At 46.9% G+C, this 21,501-nt stretch overlaps 6 non-coding genes across 6 annotated transcripts; all 6 read right to left on the bottom strand.

Annotated features, from left to right (window-relative positions):
- Nucleotides 1-3,096: 3,096 nt before the first annotated feature.
- On the bottom strand, nucleotides 3,097-3,212 carry LOC127980918 (U5 spliceosomal RNA). Its single transcript, XR_008159917.1, has one exon. It is a non-coding gene; the product is annotated as a U5 spliceosomal RNA (small nuclear RNA).
- A 3,063-nt stretch (nucleotides 3,213-6,275) lies between these two features.
- On the bottom strand, nucleotides 6,276-6,391 carry LOC127980068 (U5 spliceosomal RNA). Its single transcript, XR_008159109.1, has one exon. It is a non-coding gene; the product is annotated as a U5 spliceosomal RNA (small nuclear RNA).
- Nucleotides 6,392-9,194: 2,803 nt separating this feature from the next.
- LOC127980919 (U5 spliceosomal RNA) lies at nucleotides 9,195-9,310 on the bottom strand. The gene has a single exon (XR_008159918.1). It is a non-coding gene; the product is annotated as a U5 spliceosomal RNA (small nuclear RNA).
- A 3,934-nt stretch (nucleotides 9,311-13,244) lies between these two features.
- LOC127980920 (U5 spliceosomal RNA) lies at nucleotides 13,245-13,360 on the bottom strand. Its single transcript, XR_008159919.1, has one exon. It is a non-coding gene; the product is annotated as a U5 spliceosomal RNA (small nuclear RNA).
- Nucleotides 13,361-16,423: 3,063 nt separating this feature from the next.
- Nucleotides 16,424-16,539, bottom strand: LOC127980069 (U5 spliceosomal RNA). Its single transcript, XR_008159110.1, has one exon. It is a non-coding gene; the product is annotated as a U5 spliceosomal RNA (small nuclear RNA).
- A 2,803-nt stretch (nucleotides 16,540-19,342) lies between these two features.
- LOC127980071 (U5 spliceosomal RNA) lies at nucleotides 19,343-19,458 on the bottom strand. Its single transcript, XR_008159112.1, has one exon. It is a non-coding gene; the product is annotated as a U5 spliceosomal RNA (small nuclear RNA).
- Between the last annotated feature and the right edge of the window lie 2,043 nt (nucleotides 19,459-21,501).

Consider the following 21,501-nt stretch of genomic DNA (forward strand, 5'->3'; position numbering starts at 1 on the left):
TTAAAAAAAAAAAAAAAAAAAAAAGAGTCCAAACAATGACCCCTGCTACGGGTAGTGTTCCAAGTGTTATGCGACTTCAGCTAATGATGGGTCCATCAGAAATTTTACGGTGCTAGGGCTGGGTCTGCGTCAGAAGAAGCCATGCATTGTTTAGTTATGTCAGTGCAGTGCCGTCAGTTGGGGGGGAAACGGCAGCATAAACGGCTCCTCGTTAGTATAGTGGACAGTATCTCCGCCTGTCACGCGGAAGACCGGGGTTCGATTCCCCGACGGGGAGAGCTGGTTCTTTTCGTCTTCCGAATGATCCATCCAAAATGTTTGGTTGGAGTCGCAGGTCACAGAAGGAGTTCTGCTTCGACGTCAGCCCGAGCCAAAGGACATGCGTTGGCCGGGAATCGAACCCGGGTCAACTGCTTGGAAGGCAGCTATGCTCACCACTATACCACCAACGCAGGCGGATGTCAGTAGCTTTATTGACGCACTGTGTTCCTAATAAATGTTGTTCAGTTGCATTGACACAATACTTTTTGTTTAAAGCGCAATTAAAAAAAAAAAAAAAAAAAAAAAAAAAAAAGAGTCCAAACAATGACCCCTGCTACAGGTAGTGTTGCAAGTGTTATGCGACTTTAGCTAATGATGGGTCCATCCGAAATTATTCCATCCAAAAGTTTTGGGTGGAGGCACAGGTCACAGAGGGAGTTCTGCTTCGACGTCAGCCCGAGCCAAAGGACATGCGTTGGCCGGGAATCGAACACGGGTCAACTGCTTGGAAGGCAGCTATGCTCACCACTATACCACCAACGCAGGCAGATGTCAGTATCTTTATTGACGCACTGTGTTCCTAATTAATGTTGTTCAGTTGCATTGACACAATACTTTTTGTTTAAAGCGCAATTTAAAAAAAAAAAAAAAAAAAAAAGAGTCCAAACAATGACCCCTGCTACAGGTAGTGTTGCAAGTGTTATGCGACTTTAGCTAATGATGGGTCCATCCGAAATTATTCCATCCAAAAGTTTTGGGTGGAGGCACAGGTCACAGAGGGAGTTCTGCTTCGACGTCAGCCCGAGCCAAAGGACATGCGCACTGCTCTCTCCAACTGCTTGGAAGGCAGCTATGCTCACCACTATACCACCAACGCAGTCAGCAACTTGCGCCGTCACTAAGAAGGCTCGAAGTGCACGAGTCGCCGATAGGGCTAGAGGAGCAGATGAGATCTTTGTTTGGACCCGTCACTAAAGAGAGCCTTCAAGAATTTGCATCCCGTCACGTACAAGAAAGCGCTGCCTTCCCATCCGGCTAAATAAACACGAAGTGGTCAAACGCAGAGAGTGCCTATAATAACCAAAAGCCCAATCAAGGCAATCTCTTTCTCATGCCTCTATCTGAAAAGTTGGATAAAATCTTATATGAAAAAAAAAGTCTTTTAAAGAAATCCCTTATTCCGAGTTCACCGTAGCCACCAGATCCAGTCTGTATCCGCTTCAGTCACCCGGATCCAGTCCGTATCCAGAGAAGATGGTGGATCAACACCTAGAAAGGACCTCTATGGCCCAGAAACACAGCGGAGACCGTGACAACTAGATGAGCCGCAGATACAAATCCCCTGTAAAGACCACCTGGACAAGTCCACAGGAAACAGATGATTCTTCTGCACAGTCTGACATTCCTGCAGCCTGGAGCTGATCTACTGGTTTCGTCTGACAAGGGGAGAACTGTCTCCCCGACTGAGCCTGGTTTCTCACCGGGTTTTTTCTCCATCCTTTCACCGATCGAGTTTTGGTTTCTTCCCTCTGTCGCTTCTGGCAGGCGGAGCTGGGGACACTTCATGTACAGCGATATCGTTGACTTGATTGCAAATTATTGCACAGATACTATTTAAACTGAACTTAGCTGAATGATGTCATCAAAGAGTTCAATAACGAAATGCCTTTAACTGTCATTTTGCTTTTTGACGCACTGTGTTCCTAATTAATGTTGTTCAGTTGCATTGACGCAATACTTTTTGTTTAAAGCGCAATTTAAAAAAAAAAAAAAGAGTCCAAACAATGACCCCTGCTACGGGTAGTGTTCCAAGTGTTATGCGACTTCAGCTAATGATGGGTCCATCAGAAATTTTACGGTGCTAGGGCTGGGTCTGCGTCAGAAGAAGCCATGCATTGTTTAGTTATGTCAGTGCAGTGCCGTCAGTTGGGGGGGAAACGGCAGCATGCACGGCTCCTCGTTAGTATAGTGGACAGTATCTCCGCCTGTCACGCGGAAGACCGGGGTTCGATTCCCCGACGGGGAGAGCTGGTTCTTTTCGTCTTCCGAATGATCCATCCAAAATGTTTGGTTGGAGTCGCAGGTCACAGAAGGAGTTCTGCTTCGACGTCAGCCCGAGCCAAAGGACATGCGTTGGCCGGGAATCGAACCCGGGTCAACTGCTTGGAAGGCAGCTATGCTCACCACTATACCACCAACGCAGGCTGAAGTCAGTAGCTTTCTTGACGCACTGTGTTCCTAATAAATGTTGTTCAGTTGCATTGACACAATACTTTTTGTTTAAAGCGCAATTTAAAAAAAAAAATAAAAATAAAAATAAGAGTCCAAACAATGACCCCTGCTACGGGTAGTGTTGCAAGTGTTATGCGACTTCAGCTAATGATGGGTCCATCCGAAATTATTCCATCCAAAAGTTTTGGGTGGAGGCACAGGTCACAGAGGGAGTTCTGCTTCGACGTCAGCCCGAGCCAAAGGACATGCGTTGGCCGGGAATCGAATCCAGGTCAACTGCTTGGAAGGCAGCTATGCTCACCACTATACCACCAACGCAGTCAGCAGTCAGCAACTTGCGCCGTCACTAAGAAGGCTCGAAGTGCACGAGTCGCCGATAGGGCTAGAGGAGCAGATGAGATCTTTGTTTGGACCCGTCACTAAAGAGAGCCTTCAAGAATTTGCATCCCGTCACGTACAAGAAAGCGCTGCCTTCCCATCCGGCTAAATAAACACGAAGTGGTCAAACGCAGAGAGTGCCTATTCAGACGACGACCAGTGGCAAGCCCTCTCGCAGCATGCTGTCGGAGGGTCAAACTGATTCTGCTCTTGACATTTCGATGTAGCTCTGCTGTGAGCAGAGCACCCAAAAATACAGGTCACTCTCAAAAGTTCCCCTCCACGGAAATCTTTAGTAAAAGGCGAAAGATTTATGCTACAATGAAGAGAAACTCGAGCTGTGTCTCCAAACCCTCGGGCCTGTGCGCTGCCTCTGTTAAACTACTACGCTCGCCAAGGGTCATCAAGGGTGACAATGCCTGCCCACATGTGTTTCGTCAGCACCCCCCCCCCTACTCCAAAAGGGAGGAGTAAAACTCAAAAAAGTCCTCTCTGTCCACCAATAACCAAAAGCCCAATCAAGGCAATCTCTTTCTCATGCCTCTATCTGAAAAGTTGGATAAAATCTTATATGAAAAAAAAAGTCTTTTAAAGAAATCCCTTATTCCGAGTTCACCGTAGCCACCAGATCCAGTCTGTATCCGCTTCAGTCACCCGGATCCAGTCCGTATCCAGAGAAGATGGTGGATCAACACCTAGAAAGGACCTCTATGGCCCAGAAACACAGCGGAGACCGTGACAACTAGATGAGCCGCAGATACAAATCCCCTGTAAAGACCACCTGGACAAGTCCACAGGAAACAGATGATTCTTCTGCACAGTCTGACATTCCTGCAGCCTGGAGCTGATCTACTGGTTTCGTCTGACAAGGGGAGAACTGTCTCCCCGACTGAGCCTGGTTTCTCACCGGGTTTTTTCTCCATCCTTTCACCGATCGAGTTTTGGTTTCTTCCCTCTGTCGCTTCTGGCAGGCGGAGCTGGGGACACTTCATGTACAGCGATATCGTTGACTTGATTGCAAATTATTGCACAGATACTATTTAAACTGAACTTAGCTGAATGATGTCATCAAAGAGTTCAATAACGAAATGCCTTTAACTGTCATTTTGCTTTTTGACGCACTGTGTTCCTAATTAATGTTGTTCAGTTGCATTGACACAATACTTTTTGTTTAAAGCGCAATTAAAAAAAAAAAAAAAAAAAAAAAAAAAAAAAAAAGAGTCCAAACAATGACCCCTGCTACAGGTAGTGTTGCAAGTGTTATGCGACTTTAGCTAATGATGGGTCCATCCGAAATTATTCCATCCAAAAGTTTTGGGTGGAGGCACAGGTCACAGAGGGAGTTCTGCTTCGACGTCAGCCCGAGCCAAAGGACATGCGCACTGCTCTCTCCAACTGCTTGGAAGGCAGCTATGCTCACCACTATACCACCAACGCAGTCAGCAACTTGCGCCGTCACTAAGAAGGCTCGAAGTGCACGAGTCGCCGATAGGGCTAGAGGAGCAGATGAGATCTTTGTTTTGACCCGTCACTAAAGAGAGCCTTCAAGAATTTGCATCCCGTCACGTACAAGAAAGCGCTGCCTTCCCATCCGGCTAAATAAACACGAAGTGGTCAAACGCAGAGAGTGCCTATAATAACCAAAAGCCCAATCAAGGCAATCTCTTTCTCATGCCTCTATCTGAAAAGTTGGATAAAATCTTATATGAAAAAAAAAGTCTTTTAAAGAAATCCCTTATTCCGAGTTCACCGTAGCCACCAGATCCAGTCTGTATCCGCTTCAGTCACCCGGATCCAGTCCGTATCCAGAGAAGATGGTGGATCAACACCTAGAAAGGACCTCTATGGCCCAGAAACACAGCGGAGACCGTGACAACTAGATGAGCCGCAGATACAAATCCCCTGTAAAGACCACCTGGACAAGTCCACAGGAAACAGATGATTCTTCTGCACAGTCTGACATTCCTGCAGCCTGGAGCTGATCTACTGGTTTCGTCTGACAAGGGGAGAACTGTCTCCCCGACTGAGCCTGGTTTCTCACCGGGTTTTTTCTCCATCCTTTCACCGATCGAGTTTTGGTTTCTTCCCTCTGTCGCTTCTGGCAGGCGGAGCTGGGGACACTTCATGTACAGCGATATCGTTGACTTGATTGCAAATTATTGCACAGATACTATTTAAACTGAACTTAGCTGAATGATGTCATCAAAGAGTTCAATAACGAAATGCCTTTAACTGTCATTTTGCTTTTTGACGCACTGTGTTCCTAATTAATGTTGTTCAGTTGCATTGACGCAATACTTTTTGTTTAAAGCGCAATTTTAAAAAAAAAAAAAAAAAAAAAAGAGTCCAAACAATGACCCCTGCTACGGGTAGTGTTCCAAGTGTTATGCGACTTCAGCTAATGATGGGTCCATCAGAAATTTTACGGTGCTAGGGCTGGGTCTGCGTCAGAAGAAGCCATGCATTGTTTAGTTATGTCAGTGCAGTGCCGTCAGTTGGGGGGGAAACGGCAGCATGCACGGCTCCTCGTTAGTATAGTGGACAGTATCTCCGCCTGTCACGCGGAAGACCGGGGTTCGATTCCCCGACGGGGAGAGCTGGTTCTTTTCGTCTTCCGAATGATCCATCCAAAATGTTTGGTTGGAGTCGCAGGTCACAGAAGGAGTTCTGCTTCGACGTCAGCCCGAGCCAAAGGACATGCGTTGGCCGGGAATCGAACCCGGGTCAACTGCTTGGAAGGCAGCTATGCTCACCACTATACCACCAACGCAGGCTGAAGTCAGTAGCTTTCTTGACGCACTGTGTTCCTAATAAATGTTGTTCAGTTGCATTGACACAATACTTTTTGTTTAAAGCGCAATTTAAAAAAAAAAATAAAATAAAAAATAAGAGTCCAAACAATGACCCCTGCTACGGGTAGTGTTGCAAGTGTTATGCGACTTCAGCTAATGATGGGTCCATCCGAAATTATTCCATCCAAAAGTTTTGGGTGGAGGCACAGGTCACAGAGGGAGTTCTGCTTCGACGTCAGCCCGAGCCAAAGGACATGCGTTGGCCGGGAATCGAATCCGGGTCAACTGCTTGGAAGGCAGCTATGCTCACCACTATACCACCAACGCAGTCAGCAGTCAGCAACTTGCGCCGTCACTAAGAAGGCTCGAAGTGCACGAGTCGCCGATAGGGCTAGAGGAGCAGATGAGATCTTTGTTTGGACCCGTCACTAAAGAGAGCCTTCAAGAATTTGCATCCCGTCACGTACAAGAAAGCGCTGCCTTGCCATCCGGCTAAATAAACACGAAGTGGTCAAACGCAGAGAGTGCCTATTCAGACGACGACCAGTGGCAAGCCCTCTCGCAGCATGCTGCCGGACGGTCAAACTGATTCTGCTCTTGACATTTCGATGTAGCTCTGCTGTGAGCAGAGCACCCAAAAATACAGGTCACTCTCAAAAGTTCCCCTCCACGGAAATCTTTAGTAAAAGGCGAAAGATTTATGCGACAATGAAGAGAAACTCGAGCTGTGTCTCCAAACCCTCGGGCCTGTGCGCTGCCTCTGTTAAACTACTACGCTCGCCAAGGGTCATCAAGGGTGACAATGCCTGCCCACATGTGTTTCGTCAGCACCCCCCCCCCCCCTACTCCAAAAGGGAGGAGTAAAACTCAAAAAAGTCCTCTCGGTCCACCAATAACCAAAAGCCCAATCAAGGCAATCTCTTTCTCATGCCTCTATCTGAAAAGTTGGATAAAATCTTATATGAAAAAAAAAGTCTTTTAAAGAAATCCCTTATTCCGAGTTCACCGTAGCCACCAGATCCAGTCTGTATCCGCTTCAGTCACCCGGATCCAGTCCGTATCCAGAGAAGATGGTGGATCAACACCTAGAAAGGACCTCTATGGCCCAGAAACACAGCGGAGACCGTGACAACTAGATGAGCCGCAGATACAAATCCCCTGTAAAGACCACCTGGACAAGTCCACAGGAAACAGATGATTCTTCTGCACAGTCTGACATTCCTGCAGCCTGGAGCTGATCTACTGGTTTCGTCTGACAAGGGGAGAACTGTCTCCCCGACTGAGCCTGGTTTCTCACCGGGTTTTTTCTCCATCCTTTCACCGATCGAGTTTTGGTTTCTTCCCTCTGTCGCTTCTGGCAGGCGGAGCTGGGGACACTTCATGTACAGCGATATCGTTGACTTGATTGCAAATTATTGCACAGATACTATTTAAACTGAACTTAGCTGAATGATGTCATCAAAGAGTTCAATAACGAAATGCCTTTAACTGTCATTTTGCTTTTTGACGCACTGTGTTCCTAATTAATGTTGTTCAGTTGCATTGACGCAATACTTTTTGTTTAAAGCGCAATTTAAAAAAAAAAAAAAAAAAAAAAAGAGTCCAAACAATGACCCCTGCTACGGGTAGTGTTCCAAGGGTTATGCGACTTCAGCTAATGATGGGTCCATCAGAAATTTTACGGTGCTAGGGCTGGGTCTGCGTCAGAAGAAGCCATGCATTGTTTAGTTATGTCAGTGCAGTGCCGTCAGTTGGGGGGGAAACGGCAGCATGCACGGCTCCTCGTTAGTATAGTGGACAGTATCTCCGCCTGTCACGCGGAAGACCGGGGTTCGATTCCCCGACGGGGAGAGCTGGTTCTTTTTGTCTTCCGAATGATCCATCCAAAATGTTTGGTTGGAGTCGCAGGTCACAGAAGGAGTTCTGCTTCGACGTCAGCCCGAGCCAAAGGACATGCGTTGGCCGGGAATCGAACACGGGTCAACTGCTTGGAAGGCAGCTATGCTCACCACTATACCACCAACGCAGGCAGATGTCAGTAGCTTTATTGACGCACTGTGTTCCTAATTAATGTTGTTCAGTTGCATTGACACAATACTTTTTGTTTAAAGCGCAATTTAAAAAAAAAAAAAAAAAAAAAGAGTCCAAACAATGACCCCTGCTACGGGTAGTGTTCCAAGTGTTATGCGACTTCAGCTAATGATGGGTCCATCAGAAATTTTACGGTGCTAGGGCTGGGTCTGCGTCAGAAGAAGCCATGCATTGTTTAGTTATGTCAGTGCAGTGCCGTCAGTTGGGGGGGAAACGGCAGCATAAACGGCTCCTCGTTAGTATAGTGGACAGTATCTCCGCCTGTCACGCGGAAGACCGGGGTTCGATTCCCCGACGGGGAGAGCTGGTTCTTTTCGTCTTCCGAATGATCCATCCAAAATGTTTGGTTGGAGTCGCAGGTCACAGAAGGAGTTCTGCTTCGACGTCAGCCCGAGCCAAAGGACATGCGTTGGCCGGGAATCGAACCCGGGTCAACTGCTTGGAAGGCAGCTATGCTCACCACTATACCACCAACGCAGGCGGATGTCAGTAGCTTTATTGACGCACTGTGTTCCTAATAAATGTTGTTCAGTTGCATTGACACAATACTTTTTGTTTAAAGCGCAATTAAAAAAAAAAAAAAAAAAAAAAAAAAAAAAAGAGTCCAAACAATGACCCCTGCTACAGGTAGTGTTGCAAGTGTTATGCGACTTTAGCTAATGATGGGTCCATCCGAAATTATTCCATCCAAAAGTTTTGGGTGGAGGCACAGGTCACAGAGGGAGTTCTGCTTCGACGTCAGCCCGAGCCAAAGGACATGCGTTGGCCGGGAATCGAACACGGGTCAACTGCTTGGAAGGCAGCTATGCTCACCACTATACCACCAACGCAGGCAGATGTCAGTAGCTTTATTGACGCACTGTGTTCCTAATTAATGTTGTTCAGTTGCATTGACACAATACTTTTTGTTTAAAGCGCAATTTAAAAAAAAAAAAAAAAAAAAGAGTCCAAACAATGACCCCTGCTACAGGTAGTGTTGCAAGTGTTATGCGACTTTAGCTAATGATGGGTCCATCCGAAATTATTCCATCCAAAAGTTTTGGGTGGAGGCACAGGTCACAGAGGGAGTTCTGCTTCGACGTCAGCCCGAGCCAAAGGACATGCGCACTGCTCTCTCCAACTGCTTGGAAGGCAGCTATGCTCACCACTATACCACCAACGCAGTCAGCAACTTGCGCCGTCACTAAGAAGGCTCGAAGTGCACGAGTCGCCGATAGGGCTAGAGGAGCAGATGAGATCTTTGTTTGGACCCGTCACTAAAGAGAGCCTTCAAGAATTTGCATCCCGTCACGTACAAGAAAGCGCTGCCTTCCCATCCGGCTAAATAAACACGAAGTGGTCAAACGCAGAGAGTGCCTATTCAGACGACGACCAGTGGCAAGCCCTCTCGCAGCATGCTGTCGGAGGGTCAAACTGATTCTGCTCTTGACATTTCGATGTAGCTCTGCTGTGAGCAGAGCACCCAAAAATACAGGTCACTCTCAAAAGTTCCCCTCCACGGAAATCTTTAGTAAAAGGCGAAAGATTTATGCTACAATGAAGAGAAACTCGAGCTGTGTCTCCAAACCCTCGGGCCTGTGCGCTGCCTCTGTTAAACTACTACGCTCGCCAAGGGTCATCAAGGGTGACAATGCCTGCCCACATGTGTTTCGTCAGCACCCCCCCCCCTACTCCAAAAGGGAGGAGTAAAACTCAAAAAAGTCCTCTCTGTCCACCAATAACCAAAAGCCCAATCAAGGCAATCTCTTTCTCATGCCTCTATCTGAAAAGTTGGATAAAATCTTATATGAAAAAAAAAGTCTTTTAAAGAAATCCCTTATTCCGAGTTCACCGTAGCCACCAGATCCAGTCTGTATCCGCTTCAGTCACCCGGATCCAGTCCGTATCCAGAGAAGATGGTGGATCAACACCTAGAAAGGACCTCTATGGCCCAGAAACACAGCGGAGACCGTGACAACTAGATGAGCCGCAGATACAAATCCCCTGTAAAGACCACCTGGACAAGTCCACAGGAAACAGATGATTCTTCTGCACAGTCTGACATTCCTGCAGCCTGGAGCTGATCTACTGGTTTCGTCTGACAAGGGGAGAACTGTCTCCCCGACTGAGCCTGGTTTCTCACCGGGTTTTTTCTCCATCCTTTCACCGATCGAGTTTTGGTTTCTTCCCTCTGTCGCTTCTGGCAGGCGGAGCTGGGGACACTTCATGTACAGCGATATCGTTGACTTGATTGCAAATTATTGCACAGATACTATTTAAACTGAACTTAGCTGAATGATGTCATCAAAGAGTTCAATAACGAAATGCCTTTAACTGTCATTTTGCTTTTTGACGCACTGTGTTCCTAATTAATGTTGTTCAGTTGCATTGACACAATACTTTTTGTTTAAAGCGCAATTAAAAAAAAAAAAAAAAAAAAAAAAAAAAAAAAAAGAGTCCAAACAATGACCCCTGCTACAGGTAGTGTTGCAAGTGTTATGCGACTTTAGCTAATGATGGGTCCATCCGAAATTATTCCATCCAAAAGTTTTGGGTGGAGGCACAGGTCACAGAGGGAGTTCTGCTTCGACGTCAGCCCGAGCCAAAGGACATGCGCACTGCTCTCTCCAACTGCTTGGAAGGCAGCTATGCTCACCACTATACCACCAACGCAGTCAGCAACTTGCGCCGTCACTAAGAAGGCTCGAAGTGCACGAGTCGCCGATAGGGCTAGAGGAGCAGATGAGATCTTTGTTTTGACCCGTCACTAAAGAGAGCCTTCAAGAATTTGCATCCCGTCACGTACAAGAAAGCGCTGCCTTCCCATCCGGCTAAATAAACACGAAGTGGTCAAACGCAGAGAGTGCCTATAATAACCAAAAGCCCAATCAAGGCAATCTCTTTCTCATGCCTCTATCTGAAAAGTTGGATAAAATCTTATATGAAAAAAAAAGTCTTTTAAAGAAATCCCTTATTCCGAGTTCACCGTAGCCACCAGATCCAGTCTGTATCCGCTTCAGTCACCCGGATCCAGTCCGTATCCAGAGAAGATGGTGGATCAACACCTAGAAAGGACCTCTATGGCCCAGAAACACAGCGGAGACCGTGACAACTAGATGAGCCGCAGATACAAATCCCCTGTAAAGACCACCTGGACAAGTCCACAGGAAACAGATGATTCTTCTGCACAGTCTGACATTCCTGCAGCCTGGAGCTGATCTACTGGTTTCGTCTGACAAGGGGAGAACTGTCTCCCCGACTGAGCCTGGTTTCTCACCGGGTTTTTTCTCCATCCTTTCACCGATCGAGTTTTGGTTTCTTCCCTCTGTCGCTTCTGGCAGGCGGAGCTGGGGACACTTCATGTACAGCGATATCGTTGACTTGATTGCAAATTATTGCACAGATACTATTTAAACTGAACTTAGCTGAATGATGTCATCAAAGAGTTCAATAACGAAATGCCTTTAACTGTCATTTTGCTTTTTGACGCACTGTGTTCCTAATTAATGTTGTTCAGTTGCATTGACGCAATACTTTTTGTTTAAAGCGCAATTTAAAAAAAAAAAAAAAAAAAAAAAGAGTCCAAACAATGACCCCTGCTACGGGTAGTGTTCCAAGGGTTATGCGACTTCAGCTAATGATGGGTCCATCAGAAATTTTACGGTGCTAGGGCTGGGTCTGCGTCAGAAGAAGCCATGCATTGTTTAGTTATGTCAGTGCAGTGCCGTCAGTTGGGGGGGAAACGGCAGCATGCACGGCTCCTCGTTAGTATAGTGGACAGTATCTCCGCCTGTCACGCGGAAGACCGGGGTTCGATTCCCCGACGGGGAGAGCTGGTTCTTTTTGTCTTCCGAATGATCCATCCAAAATGTTTGGTTGGAGTCGCAGGTCACAGAAGGAGTTCTGCTTCGACGTCAGCCCGAGCCAAAGGACATGCGTTGGCCGGGAATCGAACACGGGTCAACTGCTTGGAAGGCAGCTATGCTCACCACTATACCACCAACGCAGGCAGATGTCAGTAGCTTTATTGACGCACTGTGTTCCTAATTAATGTTGTTCAGTTGCATTGACACAATACTTTTTGTTTAAAGCGCAATTTAAAAAAAAAAAAAAAAAAAAAGAGTCCAAACAATGACCCCTGCTACGGGTAGTGTTCCAAGTGTTATGCGACTTCAGCTAATGATGGGTCCATCAGAAATTTTACGGTGCTAGGGCTGGGTCTGCGTCAGAAGAAGCCATGCATTGTTTAGTTATGTCAGTGCAGTGCCGTCAGTTGGGGGGGAAACGGCAGCATAAACGGCTCCTCGTTAGTATAGTGGACAGTATCTCCGCCTGTCACGCGGAAGACCGGGGTTCGATTCCCCGACGGGGAGAGCTGGTTCTTTTCGTCTTCCGAATGATCCATCCAAAATGTTTGGTTGGAGTCGCAGGTCACAGAAGGAGTTCTGCTTCGACGTCAGCCCGAGCCAAAGGACATGCGTTGGCCGGGAATCGAACCCGGGTCAACTGCTTGGAAGGCAGCTATGCTCACCACTATACCACCAACGCAGGCGGATGTCAGTAGCTTTATTGACGCACTGTGTTCCTAATAAATGTTGTTCAGTTGCATTGACACAATACTTTTTGTTTAAAGCGCAATTAAAAAAAAAAAAAAAAAAAAAAAAAAAAAAAGAGTCCAAACAATGACCCCTGCTACAGGTAGTGTTGCAAGTGTTATGCGACTTTAGCTAATGATGGGTCCATCCGAAATTATTCCATCCAAAAGTTTTGGGTGGAGGCACAGGTCACAGAGGGAGTTCTGCTTCGACGTCAGCCCGAGCCAAAGGACATGCGTTGGCCGGGAATCGAACACGGGTCAACTGCTTGGAAGGCAGCTATGCTCACCACTATACCACCAACGCAGGCAGATGTCAGTAGCTTTATTGACGCACTGTGTTCCTAATTAATGTTGTTCAGTTGCATTGACACAATACTTTTTGTTTAAAGCGCAATTTAAAAAAAAAAAAAAAAAAAAGAGTCCAAACAATGACCCCTGCTACAGGTAGTGTTGCAAGTGTTATGCGACTTTAGCTAATGATGGGTCCATCCGAAATTATTCCATCCAAAAGTTTTGGGTGGAGGCACAGGTCACAGAGGGAGTTCTGCTTCGACGTCAGCCCGAGCCAAAGGACATGCGCACTGCTCTCTCCAACTGCTTGGAAGGCAGCTATGCTCACCACTATACCACCAACGCAGTCAGCAACTTGCGCCGTCACTAAGAAGGCTCGAAGTGCACGAGTCGCCGATAGGGCTAGAGGAGCAGATGAGATCTTTGTTTGGACCCGTCACTAAAGAGAGCCTTCAAGAATTTGCATCCCGTCACGTACAAGAAAGCGCTGCCTTCCCATCCGGCTAAATAAACACGAAGTGGTCAAACGCAGAGAGTGCCTATTCAGACGACGACCAGTGGCAAGCCCTCTCGCAGCATGCTGTCGGAGGGTCAAACTGATTCTGCTCTTGACATTTCGATGTAGCTCTGCTGTGAGCAGAGCACCCAAAAATACAGGTCACTCTCAAAAGTTCCCCTCCACGGAAATCTTTAGTAAAAGGCGAAAGATTTATGCTACAATGAAGAGAAACTCGAGCTGTGTCTCCAAACCCTCGGGCCTGTGCGCTGCCTCTGTTAAACTACTACGCTCGCCAAGGGTCATCAAGGGTGACAATGCCTGCCCACATGTGTTTCGTCAGCACCCCCCCCCCTACTCCAAAAGGGAGGAGTAAAACTCAAAAAAGTCCTCTCTGTCCACCAATAACCAAAAGCCCAATCAAGGCAATCTCTTTCTCATGCCTCTATCTGAAAAGTTGGATAAAATCTTATATGAAAAAAAAAGTCTTTTAAAGAAATCCCTTATTCCGAGTTCACCGTAGCCACCAGATCCAGTCTGTATCCGCTTCAGTCACCCGGATCCAGTCCGTATCCAGAGAAGATGGTGGATCAACACCTAGAAAGGACCTCTATGGCCCAGAAACACAGCGGAGACCGTGACAACTAGATGAGCCGCAGATACAAATCCCCTGTAAAGACCACCTGGACAAGTCCACAGGAAACAGATGATTCTTCTGCACAGTCTGACATTCCTGCAGCCTGGAGCTGATCTACTGGTTTCGTCTGACAAGGGGAGAACTGTCTCCCCGACTGAGCCTGGTTTCTCACCGGGTTTTTTCTCCATCCTTTCACCGATCGAGTTTTGGTTTCTTCCCTCTGTCGCTTCTGGCAGGCGGAGCTGGGGACACTTCATGTACAGCGATATCGTTGACTTGATTGCAAATTATTGCACAGATACTATTTAAACTGAACTTAGCTGAATGATGTCATCAAAGAGTTCAATAACGAAATGCCTTTAACTGTCATTTTGCTTTTTGACGCACTGTGTTCCTAATTAATGTTGTTCAGTTGCATTGACACAATACTTTTTGTTTAAAGCGCAATTAAAAAAAAAAAAAAAAAAAAAAAAAAAAAAAAAAGAGTCCAAACAATGACCCCTGCTACAGGTAGTGTTGCAAGTGTTATGCGACTTTAGCTAATGATGGGTCCATCCGAAATTATTCCATCCAAAAGTTTTGGGTGGAGGCACAGGTCACAGAGGGAGTTCTGCTTCGACGTCAGCCCGAGCCAAAGGACATGCGCACTGCTCTCTCCAACTGCTTGGAAGGCAGCTATGCTCACCACTATACCACCAACGCAGTCAGCAACTTGCGCCGTCACTAAGAAGGCTCGAAGTGCACGAGTCGCCGATAGGGCTAGAGGAGCAGATGAGATCTTTGTTTTGACCCGTCACTAAAGAGAGCCTTCAAGAATTTGCATCCCGTCACGTACAAGAAAGCGCTGCCTTCCCATCCGGCTAAATAAACACGAAGTGGTCAAACGCAGAGAGTGCCTATAATAACCAAAAGCCCAATCAAGGCAATCTCTTTCTCATGCCTCTATCTGAAAAGTTGGATAAAATCTTATATGAAAAAAAAAGTCTTTTAAAGAAATCCCTTATTCCGAGTTCACCGTAGCCACCAGATCCAGTCTGTATCCGCTTCAGTCACCCGGATCCAGTCCGTATCCAGAGAAGATGGTGGATCAACACCTAGAAAGGACCTCTATGGCCCAGAAACACAGCGGAGACCGTGACAACTAGATGAGCCGCAGATACAAATCCCCTGTAAAGACCACCTGGACAAGTCCACAGGAAACAGATGATTCTTCTGCACAGTCTGACATTCCTGCAGCCTGGAGCTGATCTACTGGTTTCGTCTGACAAGGGGAGAACTGTCTCCCCGACTGAGCCTGGTTTCTCACCGGGTTTTTTCTCCATCCTTTCACCGATCGAGTTTTGGTTTCTTCCCTCTGTCGCTTCTGGCAGGCGGAGCTGGGGACACTTCATGTACAGCGATATCGTTGACTTGATTGCAAATTATTGCACAGATACTATTTAAACTGAACTTAGCTGAATGATGTCATCAAAGAGTTCAATAACGAAATGCCTTTAACTGTCATTTTGCTTTTTGACGCACTGTGTTCCTAATTAATGTTGTTCAGTTGCATTGACGCAATACTTTTTGTTTAAAGCGCAATTTAAAAAAAAAAAAAAAAAAAAAAAGAGTCCAAACAATGACCCCTGCTACGGGTAGTGTTCCAAGTGTTATGCGACTTCAGCTAATGATGGGTCCATCAGAAATTTTACGGTGCTAGGGCTGGGTCTGCGTCAGAAGAAGCCATGCATTGTTTAGTTATGTCAGTGCAGTGCCGTCAGTTGGGGGGGAAACGGCAGCATGCACGGCTCCTCGTTAGTATAGTGGACAGTATCTCCGCCTGTCACGCGGAAGACCGGGGTTCGATTCCCCGACGGGGAGAGCTGGTTCTTTTCGTCTTCCGAATGATCCATCCAAAATGTTTGGTTGGAGTCGCAGGTCACAGAAGGAGTTCTGCTTCGACGTCAGCCCGAGCCAAAGGACATGCGTTGGCCGGGAATCGAACCCGGGTCAACTGCTTGGAAGGCAGCTATGCTCACCACTATACCACCAACGCAGGCTGAAGTCAGTAGCTTTCTTGACGCACTGTGTTCCTAATAAATGTTGTTCAGTTGCATTGACACAATACTTTTTGTTTAAAGCGCAATTTAAAAAAAAAAATAAAATAAAAAATAAGAGTCCAAACAATGACCCCTGCTACGGGTAGTGTTGCAAGTGTTATGCGACTTCAGCTAATGATGGGTCCATCCGAAATTATTCCATCCAAAAGTTTTGGGTGGAGGCACAGGTCACAGAGGGAGTTCTGCTTCGACGTCAGCCCGAGCCAAAGGACATGCGTTGGCCGGGAATCGAATCCGGGTCAACTGCTTGGAAGGCAGCTATGCTCACCACTATACCACCAACGCAGTCAGCAGTCAGCAACTTGCGCCGTCACTAAGAAGGCTCGAAGTGCACGAGTCGCCGATAGGGCTAGAGGAGCAGATGAGATCTTTGTTTGGACCCGTCACTAAAGAGAGCCTTCAAGAATTTGCATCCCGTCACGTACAAGAAAGCGCTGCCTTGCCATCCGGCTAAATAAACACGAAGTGGTCAAACGCAGAGAGTGCCTATTCAGACGACGACCAGTGGCAAGCCCTCTCGCAGCATGCTGCCGGACGGTCAAACTGATTCTGCTCTTGACATTTCGATGTAGCTCTGCTGTGAGCAGAGCACCCAAAAATACAGGTCACTCTCAAAAGTTCCCCTCCACGGAAATCTTTAGTAAAAGGCGAAAGATTTATGCGACAATGAAGAGAAACTCGAGCTGTGTCTCCAAACCCTCGGGCCTGTGCGCTGCCTCTGTTAAACTACTACGCTCGCCAAGGGTCATCAAGGGTGACAATGCCTGCCCACATGTGTTTCGTCAGCACCCCCCCCCCCCCTACTCCAAAAGGGAGGAGTAAAACTCAAAAAAGTCCTCTCGGTCCACCAATAACCAAAAGCCCAATCAAGGCAATCTCTTTCTCATGCCTCTATCTGAAAAGTTGGATAAAATCTTATATGAAAAAAAAAGTCTTTTAAAGAAATCCCTTATTCCGAGTTCACCGTAGCCACCAGATCCAGTCTGTATCCGCTTCAGTCACCCGGATCCAGTCCGTATCCAGAGAAGATGGTGGATCAACACCTAGAAAGGACCTCTATGGCCCAGAAACACAGCGGAGACCGTGACAACTAGATGAGCCGCAGATACAAATCCCCTGTAAAGACCACCTGGACAAGTCCACAGGAAACAGATGATTCTTCTGCACAGTCTGACATTCCTGCAGCCTGGAGCTGATCTACTGGTTTCGTCTGACAAGGGGAGAACTGTCTCCCCGACTGAGCCTGGTTTCTCACCGGGTTTTTTCTCCATCCTTTCACCGATCGAGTTTTGGTTTCTTCCCTCTGTCGCTTCTGGCAGGCGGAGCTGGGGACACTTCATGTACAGCGATATCGTTGACTTGATTGCAAATTATTGCACAGATACTATTTAAACTGAACTTAGCTGAATGATGTCATCAAAGAGTTCAATAACGAAATGCCTTTAACTGTCATTTTGCTTTTTGACGCACTGTGTTCCTAATTAATGTTGTTCAGTTGCATTGACGCAATACTTTTTGTTTAAAGCGCAATTTAAAAAAAAAAAAAAAAAAAAAAAGAGTCCAAACAATGACCCCTGCTACGGGTAGTGTTCCAAGGGTTATGCGACTTCAGCTAATGATGGGTCCATCAGAAATTTTACGGTGCTAGGGCTGGGTCTGCGTCAGAAGAAGCCATGCATTGTTTAGTTATGTCAGTGCAGTGCCGTCAGTTGGGGGGGAAACGGCAGCATGCACGGCTCCTCGTTAGTATAGTGGACAGTATCTCCGCCTGTCACGCGGAAGACCGGGGTTCGATTCCCCGACGGGGAGAGCTGGTTCTTTTTGTCTTCCGAATGATCCATCCAAAATGTTTGGTTGGAGTCGCAGGTCACAGAAGGAGTTCTGCTTCGACGTCAGCCCGAGCCAAAGGACATGCGTTGGCCGGGAATCGAACACGGGTCAACTGCTTGGAAGGCAGCTATGCTCACCACTATACCACCAACGCAGGCAGATGTCAGTAGCTTTATTGACGCACTGTGTTCCTAATTAATGTTGTTCAGTTGCATTGACACAATACTTTTTGTTTAAAGCGCAATTTAAAAAAAAAAAAAAAAAAAAAGAGTCCAAACAATGACCCCTGCTACGGGTAGTGTTCCAAGTGTTATGCGACTTCAGCTAATGATGGGTCCATCAGAAATTTTACGGTGCTAGGGCTGGGTCTGCGTCAGAAGAAGCCATGCATTGTTTAGTTATGTCAGTGCAGTGCCGTCAGTTGGGGGGGAAACGGCAGCATAAACGGCTCCTCGTTAGTATAGTGGACAGTATCTCCGCCTGTCACGCGGAAGACCGGGGTTCGATTCCCCGACGGGGAGAGCTGGTTCTTTTCGTCTTCCGAATGATCCATCCAAAATGTTTGGTTGGAGTCGCAGGTCACAGAAGGAGTTCTGCTTCGACGTCAGCCCGAGCCAAAGGACATGCGTTGGCCGGGAATCGAACCCGGGTCAACTGCTTGGAAGGCAGCTATGCTCACCACTATACCACCAACGCAGGCGGATGTCAGTAGCTTTATTGACGCACTGTGTTCCTAATAAATGTTGTTCAGTTGCATTGACACAATACTTTTTGTTTAAAGCGCAATTAAAAAAAAAAAAAAAAAAAAAAAAAAAAAAAGAGTCCAAACAATGACCCCTGCTACAGGTAGTGTTGCAAGTGTTATGCGACTTTAGCTAATGATGGGTCCATCCGAAATTATTCCATCCAAAAGTTTTGGGTGGAGGCACAGGTCACAGAGGGAGTTCTGCTTCGACGTCAGCCCGAGCCAAAGGACATGCGTTGGCCGGGAATCGAACACGGGTCAACTGCTTGGAAGGCAGCTATGCTCACCACTATACCACCAACGCAGGCAGATGTCAGTAGCTTTATTGACGCACTGTGTTCCTAATTAATGTTGTTCAGTTGCATTGACACAATACTTTTTGTTTAAAGCGCAATTTAAAAAAAAAAAAAAAAAAAAGAGTCCAAACAATGACCCCTGCTACAGGTAGTGTTGCAAGTGTTATGCGACTTTAGCTAATGATGGGTCCATCCGAAATTATTCCATCCAAAAGTTTTGGGTGGAGGCACAGGTCACAGAGGGAGTTCTGCTTCGACGTCAGCCCGAGCCAAAGGACATGCGCACTGCTCTCTCCAACTGCTTGGAAGGCAGCTATGCTCACCACTATACCACCAACGCAGTCAGCAACTTGCGCCGTCACTAAGAAGGCTCGAAGTGCACGAGTCGCCGATAGGGCTAGAGGAGCAGATGAGATCTTTGTTTGGACCCGTCACTAAAGAGAGCCTTCAAGAATTTGCATCCCGTCACGTACAAGAAAGCGCTGCCTTCCCATCCGGCTAAATAAACACGAAGTGGTCAAACGCAGAGAGTGCCTATTCAGACGACGACCAGTGGCAAGCCCTCTCGCAGCATGCTGTCGGAGGGTCAAACTGATTCTGCTCTTGACATTTCGATGTAGCTCTGCTGTGAGCAGAGCACCCAAAAATACAGGTCACTCTCAAAAGTTCCCCTCCACGGAAATCTTTAGTAAAAGGCGAAAGATTTATGCGACAATGAAGAGAAACTCGAGCTGTGTCTCCAAACCCTCGGGCCTGTGCGCTGCCTCTGTTAAACTACTACGCTCGCCAAGGGTCATCAAGGGTGACAATGCCTGCCCACATGTGTTTCGTCAGCACCCCCCCCCTACTCCAAAAGGGAGGAGTAAAACTCAAAAAAGTCCTCTCTGTCCACCAATAACCAAAAGCCCAATCAAGGCAATCTCTTTCTCATGCCTCTATCTGAAAAGTTGGATAAAATCTTATATGAAAAAAAAAGTCTTTTAAAGAAATCCCTTATTCCGAGTTCACCGTAGCCACCAGATCCAGTCTGTATCCGCTTCAGTCACCCGGATCCAGTCCGTATCCAGAGAAGATGGTGGATCAACACCTAGAAAGGACCTCTATGGCCCAGAAACACAGCGGAGACCGTGACAACTAGATGAGCCGCAGATACAAATCCCCTGTAAAGACCACCTGGACAAGTCCACAGGAAACAGATGATTCTTCTGCACAGTCTGACATTCCTGCAGCCTGGAGCTGATCTACTGGTTTCGTCTGACAAGGGGAGAACTGTCTCCCCGACTGAGCCTGGTTTCTCACCGGGTTTTTTCTCCATCCTTTCACCGATCGAGTTTTGGTTTCTTCCCTCTGTCGCTTCTGGCAGGCGGAGCTGGGGACACTTCATGTACAGCGATATCGTTGACTTGATTGCAAATTATTGCACAGATACTATTTAAACTGAACTTAGCTGAATGATGTCATCAAAGAGTTCAATAACGAAATGCCTTTAACTGTCATTTTGCTTTTTGACGCACTGTGTTCCTAATTAATGTTGTTCAGTTGCATTGACGCAATACTTTTTGTTTAAAGCGCAATTTAAAAAAAAAAAAAAAAAAAAAGAGTCCAAACAATGACCCCTGCTACGGGTAGTGTTCCAAGTGTTATGCGACTTCAGCTAATGATGGGTCCATCAGAAATTTTACGGTGCTAGGGCTGGGTCTGCGTCAGAAGAAGCCATGCATTGTTTAGTTATGTCAGTGCAGTGCCGTCAGTTGGGGGGGAAACGGCAGCATAAACGGCTCCTCGTTAGTATAGTGGACAGTATCTCCGCCTGTCACGCGGAAGACCGGGGTTCGATTCCCCGACGGGGAGAGCTGGTTCTTTTCGTCTTCCGAATGATCCATCCAAAATGTTTGGTTGGAGTCGCAGGTCACAGAAGGAGTTCTGCTTCGACGTCAGCCCGAGCCAAAGGACATGCGTTGGCCGGGAATCGAACACGGGTCAACTGCTTGGAAGGCAGCTATGCTCACCACTATACCACCAACGCAGGCGGATGTCAGTAGCTTTATTGACGCACTGTGTTCCTAATAAATGTTGTTCAGTTGCATTGACACAATACTTTTTGTTTAAAGCGCAATTAAAAAAAAAAAAAAAAAAAAAAAAAAGAGTCCAAACAATGACCCCTGCTACAGGTAGTGTTGCAAGTGTTATGCGACTTTAGCTAATGATGGGTCCATCCGAAATTATTCCATCCAAAAGTTTTGGGTGGATGCACAGGTCACAGAGGGAGTTCTGCTTCGACGTCAGCCCGAGCCAAAGGACATGCGCACTGCTCTCTCCAACTGCTTGGAAGGCAGCTATGCTCACCACTATACCACCAACGCAGTCAGCAACTTGCGCCGTCACTAAGAAGGCTCGAAGTGCACGAGTCGCCGATAGGGCTAGAGGAGCAGATGAGATCTTTGTTTTGACCCGTCACTATAGAGAGCCTTCAAGAATTTGCATCCCGTCACGTACAAGAAAGCGCTGCCTTCCCATCCGGCTAAATAAACACGAAGTGGTCAAACGCAGAGAGTGCCTATAATAACCAAAAGCCCAATCAAGGCAATCTCTTTCTCATGCCTCTATCTGAAAAGTTGGATAAAATCTTATATGAAAAAAAAAGTCTTTTAAAGAAATCCCTTATTCCGAGTTCACCGTAGCCACCAGATCCAGTCTGTATCCGCTTCAGTCACCCGGATCCAGTCCGTATCCAGAGAAGATGGTGGATCAACACCTAGAAAGGACCTCTATGGCCC

The sequence above is a fragment of the Carassius gibelio genome, chromosome B19, assembly GCF_023724105.1.
Source record: "Carassius gibelio isolate Cgi1373 ecotype wild population from Czech Republic chromosome B19, carGib1.2-hapl.c, whole genome shotgun sequence".
NCBI classification, from domain to species: Eukaryota; Metazoa; Chordata; class Actinopteri; order Cypriniformes; family Cyprinidae; genus Carassius; species Carassius gibelio.